Below are 14428 nucleotides of genomic sequence, written 5' to 3' on the forward strand. Positions count from 1 at the left end.
TATATATATAGTCTAATTAATAAACAAAATGACTCTTTTTTGGGCATTTTTCTTGGTTGATTTTGGCCAAAATTCAGTGATTTTTTTAATAATAATAAGTTTAAGTTATTTAACGTTCAAAGTTGGAGTGTTTGGGTTTTTTTAGGGTGTTGAATCCATTCATCCATTCAAAAGTGCATTTTAAACAACATGAAATCACAATCATAAGTTTAAGTTATTTAAACTTCAAAGTTGGAGTGTTTGGTGTTTTTTTAGGGTGTTAAATCCATTCATCTATTCAAAAGTGCATTTTAAACAACATGAAATCACACTCAGAAGTTTAAGTTATTTAACATGCAAAGTTGGAGTGTTTGGGGTTTTTTTAGGGTGTTGAATCCATTCATCCATTCAAAAGTGCATTTTAAACAACATGGAATCACAATCTTGCTTGAAATTTTATTGAGCAAGAAAATCATTTCAACTATTAGTTAAATTGTGCATATATATAGTTGCAACTTTAGTTTTTTTAGGATCTTACTTTTATTGGAATAAACATGATCATATATAAAGATCTTAAAATTATAATGATTTAACCTATTTCCCCAAGGAAAAATAATAGTTTTCATTAAAAAAAAATGAAAATTACATGTTGTAGATGCCAGAAAAGCATATTATAAAGGTTGATCCATAGAAACAGTTCATCTCTGAAAAAAATATTCTAAACATAACATAATGATTACATCAAACGACTCTTGAGGATTATGGCATTATAACATCACCATGAAATAGACACAAAAAACTGAGTGCAAAATGTATTCATGTGCAAATCATAACAATTGGTGCAAACTATCAAAAATTGGAACAGATCCGCATATGTGTAGTTCTGAAATGGAAATTAATCTTGTGTTGCTTCCACCTGGAAACCCTCTATGAAGGGTCTGTGGAAATACTCATAATGTTATCCATCAACCTGCTTTGAAATCTACCATGTGCCCCACGCTTGGTGCATGTCCTCCTTGGAAAGTGCAGGCTTGGTGCATGTCCTCCTTGGAAAGTGCATCAAATATTGAGTTTCTATTCTTGTAAATATGTTGACATGAGATGTGGTCAAAAAAAAATTAAACAATAAAACTTCAAGGATGGTTTTGAGTGTGTGCATGTGACATACAGAAGATTCATTAAACCACCACACCAGAATCATTGAAAACTTAACCTTGGGCACCCTCTTTCAAAGAGAAAATATAAGGAGCAATTTCAAGTATAAAAGCTCTGCATATTTCTTTGAGCCACAACCCAGCCTAATTAATAAATTAACTTTAAAATAATGCTTTTAAATTTTTTGATTCAATATCTTTAAAATTTAATTTTGACATTTTTTTTTGTTAAAATTGTAATTTGAATTGATAAATAATTGTTTTAAATGTAAAACTAAATTCAGCATCTATATATATGTATTACGATTAAATACACAATTAACATTAAATATTAGAATTCTATAAAATTTAAAATAAATCTTATTAAATTTCAAATAAAAATTATTGTTCTTACAATTATAAAAGAATTAATTTATGAGGTATCAAACTTTTTAATCTTAATATACAAATAAAAATGCATCGAATTTTATTTTATATATACAAATTGTAACAAAATCAAACATGAAATAAAATAATATATATATATATATATATATATCGACATATAAAATGAACTAGAAAATTATTTTCTCTTGGATTCACATGGCAATCTCGTCAGCTTCAACTTTTAATTCCACTTAATGAAACCAACAAGTACACCTTGGGTGGGAATTTGGCGGCACATCAAGCCTGCTTCCCACCATGTCTTGAGAATGGAAAAACTGGGGGGTGTCAAGTCCAACCCCCTCCGACATTTAAAGCGCATGACTACACCACTTGGAGTCCTAAGTCCTTCACTCTTCATTAAATTGTTGGGAGTTTTTGCAATGGTCATCAATTCCTCCTATAGCACGAAGGTGGTTACACTATTCTGCTTCACACCTTCATATTTGGTTTCTCTACTGTTATGGTCCGAGAATGAGGATGGCCCAACAGATGAGGTCATGGGCGAAGTCGACCTCCCCTCCCCCTTGACATGGGCACGGGGATGAACATTTTGATTGTGAAATTCCCCACCACTTTAGAATAACGGTGGTACATGTTGAAGCATGCAAGCTTCAGGTCTCTAATGACTATCTTTGGGCCCTGTGCAACATCTTGAGGCGCCTTTATGAAGACCAAGAAGAAACCAACATGTTGTTGGAAGGAAATGTATTAGACCATGAATGCCACTTACACCATGCAAATTCTGCATATCGTCGAATTGCCTGACTTTTGGGTATGGAGCTTTAGGGCTCTAAATCGCCCTTGACAGATACAATGGATGACTCCTCACTTTCTCAAGTGCACGTAACCATTGCCTAGGTTAGGCCTCGCAACCCCTCGCCACAATCTCGCCAGTCACGTGGTGAGTCAAAATCTAACTTTGTTGGTTCAGGTCCCTCTTGTGGCAAAAGGTGGCAGTCTTAACAACCAAGTCAATGGTCGAGGTGGCCATGTCAATGGTTCTTTTCAACGACACTTCGAGTTTCCAACCTCCATGGGGCTCCCTCTGCCAGACGACTCAAACTACTACAAACTATGCCTTGTGGTCTAGGAGGACCCCCCTGAGTGTTAACTACTGTTGGTGGTTTTTCAAGGTAGCGTTGCTAATTGTCTTGTTCTATGTTTTTGCGTTGTTGGTCTTTGCTCTATATGCATTCATCTTTTGTTTTCATGTTGTGAGGCTCATGTTCACGATAAATCACTATTGAGCTCTAATGTTTTGATAAATATAATTTTTATAACTCTATTATGATACAAAATCCCTTTACTTAAAAAAAATGAAAAAGAATTTTTAAAAATGATAAAATCATAAATTATATATATGGTTTTAGAAATTTTGGAAAAATTATTTTCTTGTTTAAATTATCTATAATAACAAGATAAGTTGGTTGGAATTTTAATTGATAGGTTGGTTGGAATTTTAATTATTAGATCTCATTTGACTATGTAATTTAAAGCTTTCCGTATTATGTTTAAACAAATTAAGATAACCTCAATATCTTAAAGAGATGTTTTAACAAAGTAAGATAACTCTTTTTAAGGTTAGAATGTTTTGGGAAAAGTTTCCAACTTTTAAATACTTAAAAGAGAGAATGATATTATTGACATCTTTCTATGTTATATATAATATTTTTAAATTTAATATTTAAATTAATTTATAATAAATATTATTTAAATAAACTTAATGATTAATTATTTTTTTTTCCCTCTCTTATAAAATTATAAATATAAATTATTTTATCCCTCTCCTTTCAACCACCCTTCGTTCCGCTCCCTTCGTCCATTCCTCGAATCTAATAACTCCCTCCATTCTTTCGTTTATAATAGTAGGGGTTAGGGTATCGATTTTGAAAACACTTATAGGATTAATAGTATTAATCTCATCAGATAATAATAATAATTCTATTAATAATGGTATTAATATTAATATTAATAATAATAATATTATTATTATATATATTAATATAATATTATAAATATTAATAATAATAACACTATAATTAATAATAATTATTTCTCGATCTAGGTATGATAGAGCACAAAATTTTTCATGGGATTTGATAAATGGTTGATGTGACCTTTGTAAGGTTGAAGGGTGACCACCTTTCACGCGTCGCATGTGCGAACAGGCTAGTGGGATGACAGACAATGTTGGAATGTTAAATGTTGAAATGACGAGTTGTGGAGCTCATAAATTACAAGTGGAACAGACAACTCTCCTCCTGCCCGCATTTGTCTTGTCCTGGTGTTGGGTTCTAAGGAAAAGTGGAAGGCGTTCGACTCTCTCACTCATGCTGGTTTGACCGGGTTGGCACAACTGCATTCATACTAGGTCCAATCCCTCCTGGTTGTTGTCGTTCACAACCGGGTATGTTTTCTTCTCTTTTCCCTTTCCTCCGAGACTATGGCATGTTCGAAATACTCTCCACTGCAATGACAATGACAAGCTCTATAATTGGAATGTTGGAGGTAATGGAAATGGGTGTCTGGAAAGATGGAAAGTTTTTGTAGTGTTATTCTTTGTTGTGTGTGATGTTTCTATGCTGGTGTCAGTTTTCTTTGGCATTTTATTGTCTATAATGGGCATGTGTTTTCCATTATGTGTTAATTATTGCATAGTGAAGGAATGTATAGACGACAGTAAAGGAGATTCCCATGTTTTGTTCATCGTGAGCATAGCAATAAAAGTACGCATTCCTTATTTGATTTAATATGTATATCAGGTGGCCCGTAAAGGTTTTTGGCTGAGGGAGTCAATCTATGATATACAATATCAGAATTGTCAACGATAGCTTTGTATATCTTTATATTTCGGTATTCTTGAGCACAAGGTGCTGGATAGTGGTATAGAATGGTGGTGGAGGCCACCCTCGTCGATTTTCCACCTTTTTGTCAGGATTTTGCCTAACTAAATTTATTTCCTTCTCCTATTTAATGTTTCTACATCAGGTCCTTATAAACTGTGTTTACATTGTGGGTGCGTGTTCAAAGACTAGTATTGGTTCTCGACCTACCCTATCTATTGGCATGTCTATAGTCTGTGTAATTTGAAGGTAAACAAAATGGCCCGCCCTTCCCCTAGTACTAGCTTGACTGGTAGTGGAGGATGGGGCAAAGGTTGTAAGACTAATAATCGTGGTAATAGGGGTTCCTCATTAGTTCGGCCACCAAAACGAAGTGGGCGCAGGTCGGATGCTCAGATTATACAAGAAGCGGTTCAGGCTTATAATATTGGAACTCCAGCTCAGGTGAAACAATTGATATCGTCATGGGAAGTTGATCTCAATCAGCGAGCAGAAGTTGAAGTGCAAGTGGAGGATTGGCGAGTTCTTGCTCCAGATCCTGGTCATACTCGTGGGCGCACCACACAGTACAAACAAACAATGCACCTCTATTGGCTTATGAAGAGTCTCGTGGCTAAAGCCATCATGTCATCGTCAGTTGACTCTGGAAAAACCGACCCAGGCCTTCAGGAAATCCAGAAGGAATTGCAGTTTATTCAATTCCAAATCCAGCAACAGAATGTTCACCTTGGCCATATCGAAAAGCACATTCCATGCCTCCCCTAGTCAAAATTACCCAGATCTAGTGCTAAGGACCCTGCCCCTGTGGAGTCCTTTGATGATGATTAGTTTTTAGTTCTGTTATGGTTGTTTTTTTGTTGAACTTTTTGATGTATATGTCAGATAGTATCATATATTACAACTATGTAGATGAACATTGGTTTTTAGACATTCAGGCCTATAAGGCCTTGTTTGACAGACTGAAGTTATTGAGATTTTGGATGGCTTATAATGAGTTTCGGTGGCCAACAGACCTAGTTTCCCAATGGGCAGGTTGAAGCCACTGAACTTCTTTCATGGATGTAACCTGTTTTTGAAAATGAATGAATGAAGAATACCTACCAATCTTACAAAATAATAATAATAATAAATTTTCTCTTCCCCCTCTTAATAATGTTGTTAATTTATCCAGTTTCAAATTGGATCCTTGTGTTTTTCGCCTTTTGAATTAAGGGTTAAATTTCACTCTGACTCCGAGAAAGATTCCCATTGAGGACATCATTTGCAACATCGAATTTGGAATTAGGGAACTTCCTGATAATATTAAGAAGGTTATTAAGCAAGATTATGCCATTATTCTTAAGAAACCTAGGCCTCCTAAGAGCAACATTAGCAAAAGTGAATTACTTGTTGTTAAGTCCTTGAAAGATAACCATGATGTTGTCATTCTTAAGGCTAACAAATGTGGGGTTGTCGTTATTATGGATAAAGTTTACTATGTTCACAAAATGTTAGACCACTTATATAATAGTGGGAGTTAGAAGAAACTCCTGAAGAATCCTATAGAAAAAGTTTCTAAGGAGGTCATCAATGATGTTAAATCTAACCATGTTCTTGACCCCCTCAACAAGAAACTTATCGGGAGTAACCCCCTCACCCCTAGATTTATGGTCTTCCTAAGATTCATAAAGATGAGTTCCTCCTAAGACCTATTGTCAACACAATAGGTGGGCCTACTTATCTTATTGCTAAGTTCTTAGCTCAAAAGCTCAAGCCTCTAGTTGGTCACACAAGCTCCTTTGTTAAGGACTTTGCTTCCTTTTCCAATTAGCTAATATGTATCAAGCTAGCCCTAGGGATTTGTTGGTTAGTTTTGACGTTGTTTCCCTTTACACATAAATCCCAATTAATGAGGCTATTAATGTCATAAATCGGATTATTGATGACGACACTTCCAGATTAGTTGGCTCTACCTGACATCTACCTTTTTTAGCTTCCAGGGTGAATTCTATGAGCAAGCATGTGGAGTTTCTATGGGGCCTCTGCTCTCTCATGTTGTTGTTAACTTATTCATGGAGGATTTTGAGACTAAATCTTTTGCCTCTACTCAATTTCAACCCAAGCTCTAGAAAAAGGTTTGTAGATCATACTTGTGTTATATAGCCCCGTGGTCGTGAGCAGTTGGATTTGTTCCTTATTCATCTTAATTCTCAATCAAACTCCATCAAATTCACAATGGAGGTTGAATTTGATGGCAACCTTCCTTTCCTTGATGTTCTCCTTTCCAGAATGGAAGATGGCTCCTTATCTCACCAGGTGTTTCACAAGAAGACTCACACAAAACAATATCTTCATGCCAATTCTCACCATTTCCCAGGGAAAAAATTTGGGGTTATGAACACCCTTCCTACCCATGTGCTAAGGAGCTTGGATGAAAACCACCTGGAGGATGAGAAATCCCACCTTCTTGAAGTTTTTGAAATTAATGGTTATAATAGACATCAAGGTCTTTTAGCTTTCAAAAAAGTTGGTAAAGGTTATTCGATTAAAAAATCTCATGATGAACATTTTTCAAATGTCCTTCTTCCATTCATCCATGGAACCACTGATAATATTGCTCGTGTTCTTAAGAAAAATAATGTCACTGCGACCTTCAAGCCCCTTCATACTATTAGGAGCTCCCTTAGATCTGTGAAGGACCCTGTGAACCCGACGGACACGAAAGGGGTTTATTCAATCTCATGCTCATATGGAATTCCCTACATTGGAGAAACTATTCGCTCAATTAATCTGAGAATTCAAGAACATGCAGCAGACATCAGGGATAATCGTTCTCGATCCTCAGCTATTGCTGAACATGCGAAAAAAACAAATCACCATGTGTGCATTGAGGATTCCAAAGTCATTGTGAGGATTGATCATTTCCACCATAGGAAGTTGAGAGAGACCATTGAAATTGAAAAGCACATAAAAAATCTCAATAGAGACAATGGTTGGAAATTAAGTAAGATTTGGATTCCTACCTTCTTTGTGATTTATATTTTTATTTTGTGTTATTTATTTATTTATTTTATTGTTTAATCATCCTTTTTTTTAATCTCCAGCTTTTCTATAAATAAAAAATTTAAATTGAAATTAAATCATTTTTTTTCTTCTTGTTTGACCTATTATTACTAATTACTTAATAATTTATAATAATTTAAAAATTAACAATTTTTAATTACTGTATTTAGGCTTCTATGATCCATAGTAAATGAAGCAAAGTCTTTATGTAGAAATCACATAAGAGAAATTTTTGGCTGACACCTTTCGAACCAACAAGTGTGGTTCATCATCAGGACCAGGCGATGAACCACACTTGTTGGTTCAAAACACGCCAGCTGAAAATTTATCTTATGTGATTTCTACCAAAAAACTTTGCTTAATTTTTAATTAATTAATTATTTTTTTTTTTTTTTATTTATCTCCTATGTTTTCAAGCTATTATAATAATAAAAATTAAAATGAATCACCTTTTTGTTTTTTTACAATAATTATTTAACAATTATTAATAATTTAAGAATTAAAAATAAAATTAATTTATTACTAATTAATAATTTCTTACATGTTGACTAATAATTAATAATAATAATAATTATTAAATAATCTAACTTTATTATAATTTCTTAACAAAAAAACTAGCGGTTAATGATAGTTTTCATTGAATAATATTATAATCGTAATGACTAATTCGCAACTAGATGCATCATGCTGCTATTTAATCCTATTGATTGATCATTGTTTTTCATGTTGATCCTGAAGATGAACTCATTAATAGGTTCAAAACATCGACCATCAAACACTCTTGATGTATTGTTGAATTGAGGCTTCTGTGATCCATAACATTTTTTAAGAAGAGTTTCGGCGTAAATCACATGTAGAAAACCTTTGCCGATGCATTTCGAACCAACTAGTGTGGTTCATTGTCAGGACAAGTTGAGGAGTCAGATCATGGCTGCAAGTTAAATAGGGAGAGCAGATTTTCCAAACGGTTAGGTGTGACCATTAACGACTATATAAAAAATGGCTAGATTATATAATAATATTATTATGTTAATTATAGTAAAAAAACAACCAATTTCCTTCTTAATAAATAATTCAATAATGCCCACGGGGCTTTGGATTGACGGTGAATGGGTGCGCTGTTAAGACACTCCTTCCGATAGGTCACCGGTTCAAATTCCCCGTGGGTACTTAGGTTAGTCTAATAAATAATAAAAAAAAAAATCAATAATTTATATATTATAATATATTATATAATTGAATCTTATTCTATTTCCTTTTATTTATAAATTTGGTTATTAAATTAATTTATTCAATTCTTTTTATCTATTTAATCATTTAAATCAAATAGGGATAAGATTTAATCCATCTTGGTCATGTAAAGGGGTTACTTTACCATTTCATTTATAAATTTTATTTGGTTATTAAGATAATTTATTGAATTCTTTTTAAGGAATTTAATCATTTAAATCCAATAGGGAAAAGATATAGTCAATTTAAGTGGTTTTTTTATTTATTTTATTTTATTTTATCTTTTAATAATTATTTAATATAATTAATAATCAAGTGGAATTAATAAATTATTATTAAACATTAGTTAACATTTTTATTTTTATTTTTATTTATTTATATATATACATTTATTAAGGTAAGGGTAAAAAACATAATATCAAAATTATAGGTAAAGCCATCTAATAGATCTAGGGATGTTAGTACAAGCCCGGATTGATAATATTAAGATATTATTGATATGGTACTATTAAAAATATTAGAACAAGAGACAAAATTCTAAATACGAGAAAGTCAAGAATAAAACAATTAATAAAATAAATTAACCAAAAAAGAAACCTAAGAAGATAGAAAATTTAACCCGAAACTAGTTACAAAAATCTGACATCAAATATCTAATTATTATTTTCAAATTAAATCATTATTTTTACCATAAAAATTAATGTCTTCTTCTTATAATTATTTAAAATAAAATCAATTAATCAAATTAAAAAAAACTTATATTAATAAATAATTTATAACCACTTTCTAACCCATATTTCTAAATATACCATTTTCATAATTCATTAATTTATAAATAAACCCTTCATATATTATAAGTGCACAAGTTGGTAAGCCATTAATTTATACATAAACCCTTTCATATCATACTATAAAAAAGTAAGGTTTTATTACTCAGCATTATTTAGCAGCATATATAAATCTTCTAACACTATTATTACAAATAAATGTCAGAATAAAATATTACGAAAATCAACTTTCATTATTAACCATAATTATTTTCAACGGTGAAATGTCAAACGAAAATATCTGAAATCAAATTTTCCATTATTTGACTAAATTTATCTTGAACTGTCCCAAGATCAATTGGTTGTATTTGAACGTTCTCTAGACTACCAAAACAAACTTTATTTTTGAGTGCGACTCTTTGAAATTTGTTTTGATGGGATGAATTGCATGATTATAAATAAATAAAAATTAATGGTATTTATAAAGTGGGAAGTTTTTGTTAATGATATTTAAAAAAAATAAAAATACATTGGTTAGGAAAATAAATTAAAATTATTATTTTTTTATTTTTTTTTTTTTGAAATTTGATTTAAATTTTAAGACTTGGATTAAGAATTATGTTTTTTTAGAATTTATGCTCAATAGATGTAAACATAGTAAGAATTATAATTATTTTTGACAGCTCAAGTATAATCATCAACATAATGATCTCAAAAAAGATTCTTAACGATGTTAAGTTAACATTTCCAATGATAAAGATTCAAAAGGAGGTCCCCAAACTTTAGAAGGTCTCCTTCTTCCATGCTTTAAAGGAGCATAATTGACAAGTCAATGCTCTAGTCATTCAAGCAATTGAACTAAATGTTGGGGTTATTCAAAAAATGAGGGTATATTTTCTCAATAAGAAATAAATGCCATGGTAACTATATTGTCATATGATGTCAAGCAAGGGAGTGAGATATTAAGGGACATGTTCACTTATCCTACAGATGTTAGAATTAATTTATAGCTAACATTTTAAATCCATTGATGTATCTTATCAAGGATCGTCTGGGATAATGACACACTTCATGGTTGGTCCAAGTGATATTGTCTAATGGTGGACTACTCCCAAACAATTCTCCTTCCTAGTAAGGTCTTCTCTCTTCTCATAGTATGTGTTTTGGAAATTTCATTTGGTGCCAAAATGTCCCAAAGATCTTCTAGCGCTCTTCTTTATTATGAAATCTTGAAGCTTAGATGGTGTCTAGAGTTCTAGTATTGTTGGAATTCTGGTATTTTCCCAGTGATTAGTGTATTGGAACTCTAGGTATCAATGACCTCAAGTTGGTTGTGTCTGGAGTTATGTCATTTATGTGTTTATTTAGTGATTGGTGTCTTAGAGTTTAAGGTGTTGGTGACCTTGGGTTGGTGGTATCATCTATTTTTTGAATATGGATCTCCACCCCTTGTTCACCTATCTTTGTGAACTTTGACTCATCTCTTAATAGTAGCGTCAATTTAGAAGATAGCCTAAGGTTTTATTTTAGGACTCACCAAATTGTTTTCCTTTGATTGGATATTAGTTCCTAGTAATGGATTATGGAGGCATAGGAAATTTGTGGGGTACTTCAAAAACATGAGGAATCTATAAGTCACAATAGAACCTCAAATTCTTTGATAACCACTAAAGTCCATGAAAATGAGCACCAATGCATCTCTCATGATGTTATGCTCATGAATGCTCAAGTCCAATAGAAGCAACAAATCCAAGGTATTTGAGGCAAAATGCTCTATGATAAGAAATATGGCTTTTACCCTTAGGAAAGGATCACACTTAACTATGAAATGTCAATAAATCATCTTAGGAAGACTTCAAGGAAGAAGACATTATCTATCAAATGATGAAGGCCATGAATTTCAGCAATTAGGATTCTTATCCCTTGAATAATGGGTGGTGCAAATCGATTAGTAAACATGTTTTCACTTCATTCACATGTGTTATAAATCAATTCTTATATTGGATGTATTTTTCATAATCTATATCGATGGCAATTTTTCTAAGCGTATGACTAAAGACAAACTCAAAGTTTTAATTTTACCATTCCTTGTAGACCTAAACTATTGGATAGATCATGGTAGCTTTATCTATGTACTGTTCATTGTTTAACTTTTTTTTGGTTAGTTTGTTCGCAAATCATAATGGCTAATCCATGGCTTGAGAAACTACAACCCACGACATCTAAGTCATCAAAATCATCATGGGATTGTACCTGGTCTGGGCCACAACAACCTGTACTTATGTATGGATATATGCCCATAGTGTTTCGAATTAGGGACCTTTTCACCATGAAGAACCTTAATAGGACACCTTGTCCCCAACTACTTTACATCCTATGACTTCTTCATTAATTAGCTTGGTCATAGCCCTTTATAATATTTCTTTTTCCAAATTCTATCTTTTATTTTTTAAGAGAATTTTGAATTCCTTTTTTACTTGTTCTTTTTAATAATACATCATTTAAATTTCGAAAGAGCTCACAATGATCCATGTTTTGTGGCATAAGAACAAAATGACATTTGCTGGGATGTAGGTTGGTTTCTCTACATTCTTATTATTCGTTGGGAAAGTGACATTTGTTGTGGACAACTTCATCAATAGAGCCAGTGAATCTTCAAGTGGAAGAATATCAAAAAACTCAGATTTAACACTTCATGGAAGTTAAATTTTGTTTGATATTAGGGTTGTATTGGATAATTTACACTACTATGATTTATACTATGGGAGTCTTGCTATTAAAATCATGCTATGATGTCACACTTTTTGAACAACTCAAACCTAATTGCCATAATTTTTAATTTATGTATCTTTAGTGTAACACTACATTTTTTATGTTCTCTCCATTATTCCCTTAGACTCCACCTCCACCCCACCCTCATGGTGCAAATTTATTAATACAATATTTAAGATATGATACGAAAAAGAAGAATATATTAAGCATATTTAACATAATCAAATCTTATATTTAATAAATATAGTTTATTATCATGAGAGATAAGTTAAGTCAAATGAAAATATAGTGTTACAATTAAATTCAAATTTGATAAAAGATGATCAACATGTCATGTAACATGTTAGACATAAATAAGTTATTGACACACGAAAACCATTAAATTAACATGGGATATTTGACATCCAAATTGCCTTGCTTTTCTAGTTAATTCTCTTCCAAATCTAATTGAAATTATGTAAAAACTTTGAATTCCACTTTTGCAAAAAAAAATTGTCCATAAAACTTGACTTTTAAAAATTATTTTCAATTTCAAACTTCCAAAATTTCAATTTCCTTTATTATTAAAAACAAAAAAATTAAACCAACAAAAACAAAAAACAATTAAAAAAAATTAAACATCTTATTAAATCAAATCAAATAACCATATATTATAAACAATATCTTACCTTTTCAACAAGTAACAATGAATGCCTACCACTAAGCCAATTTTTTTACTCAAGCCATTAAATTCCATATGATTAACCTTATCTCAAAATATATGATATTTATTCTTGTGAGCACCATGAGATTAGGGTATTTAAATATTTTTAAAGACTAGTCTTTCAATTGATGCTATTTTTTTTTGGGGATGGGTTTGAAATGGATAAATAAGAGAGGTAATAGGTATTTTTTATATAAAAAGTGGGTTGGAAAAACAAGAAGTTTGTTTGGTTGTGAGAGAGTTTTGATGTACCATTATTAAATTATGTGTATTTAATGAGTTTTTTTTGTATATTTTTTTTGGAAATTTATGAATTTGATTTTATAATTTGAATAATAAATGAGTAGTTTTTTGTTTGTTTTTTTTAAAGCATAATATTATTGTTAATTTTTTTAATAAATTATTTTTGGGAAATTAAAGGATGTTTTCTTATGTTTATATATAATGTTTTTAGCAAATTCATTAATATAACTTAATATGTTTATCTCAAGGGAATTCAAAAAGGGAGCCTATTGGCATGGAATTAGTAAAATGCTCAAAATACTAGTAACAATGAGTTAAGTTAACCTCTTGGGATAATGACACTATAGCTATTTATCAAGAAAATATGATTTGGATGAATTTCTTTATAATAAAAAATCATAGTATAACTAACATAGTCTAAGGAAATAAGAATTATTTTACATCTCATTTGTTCATATTTGAAAATATAAATGTATAATTATTAGGAAAATGAATAGATGAAGAGAAAGAAAGTGAGGGTTTTTGTGAGTGTTGAACTTCTGGTTCATTGAATAATACATTCATGTCAATGCACATATGGTGAACTAAGTTGTGCATATCTAAAAACATGCATTCAGGTAGCATGGCAAATTCTATGTATGATTGAATTAAATTAGCACAACTAGGTTATAACACTGATAATATGTGATAAGATATAAGTATGTGTACTTAACATAGTTGAATTGTAAATAAAGCTAACCACTTCAATATGTGCTTCATAACTAGGTTAGAACATTGAGATCACGGAATGGGATATAAGTGTGTGTCCTTAACGTAATTGAATTATAAATACGGTGTCTGTCTGATCTAATTTAGAATATTAGTTTACAGTGCTAAGATCTTCCTCAGATTATTAACAAAATTCTTTCATTGTGCTTAAGGATTCATCAATTTTTGCAAGTGAAATGAAGAGTTTTTATGTTAATTTTATGAGCAATTTAACATAAATAAGAAAATGAACAGCAGCATAAACATATACAGAACATCATCAGAAACACATTACAACAAGCACATGATAAAGGAGTTCACCCCTCCTGGGATATGTCTCCTTGGTACAACTTCCAATGGTTTGGGCCTCTCTATTATGCTCAAAAGTGTAAAAATATGTGTTTACAATGCTCAAATGCTTCTGAAACCTGCTCCAATCAGTCCAGGATCTCCAAAAATGGCTATATAGCCTCTTTTTGCATCCAATTTGGTGAAAAACTGAAGAAGTTATGACTTACCCTT

This window comes from Pinus tabuliformis, chromosome 8, assembly GCF_031772625.1.
Source record: "Pinus tabuliformis cultivar Carrire ecotype Pingquan chromosome 8, CPIR1, whole genome shotgun sequence".
Lineage (NCBI taxonomy): Eukaryota > Viridiplantae > Streptophyta > Pinopsida > Pinales > Pinaceae > Pinus > Pinus tabuliformis.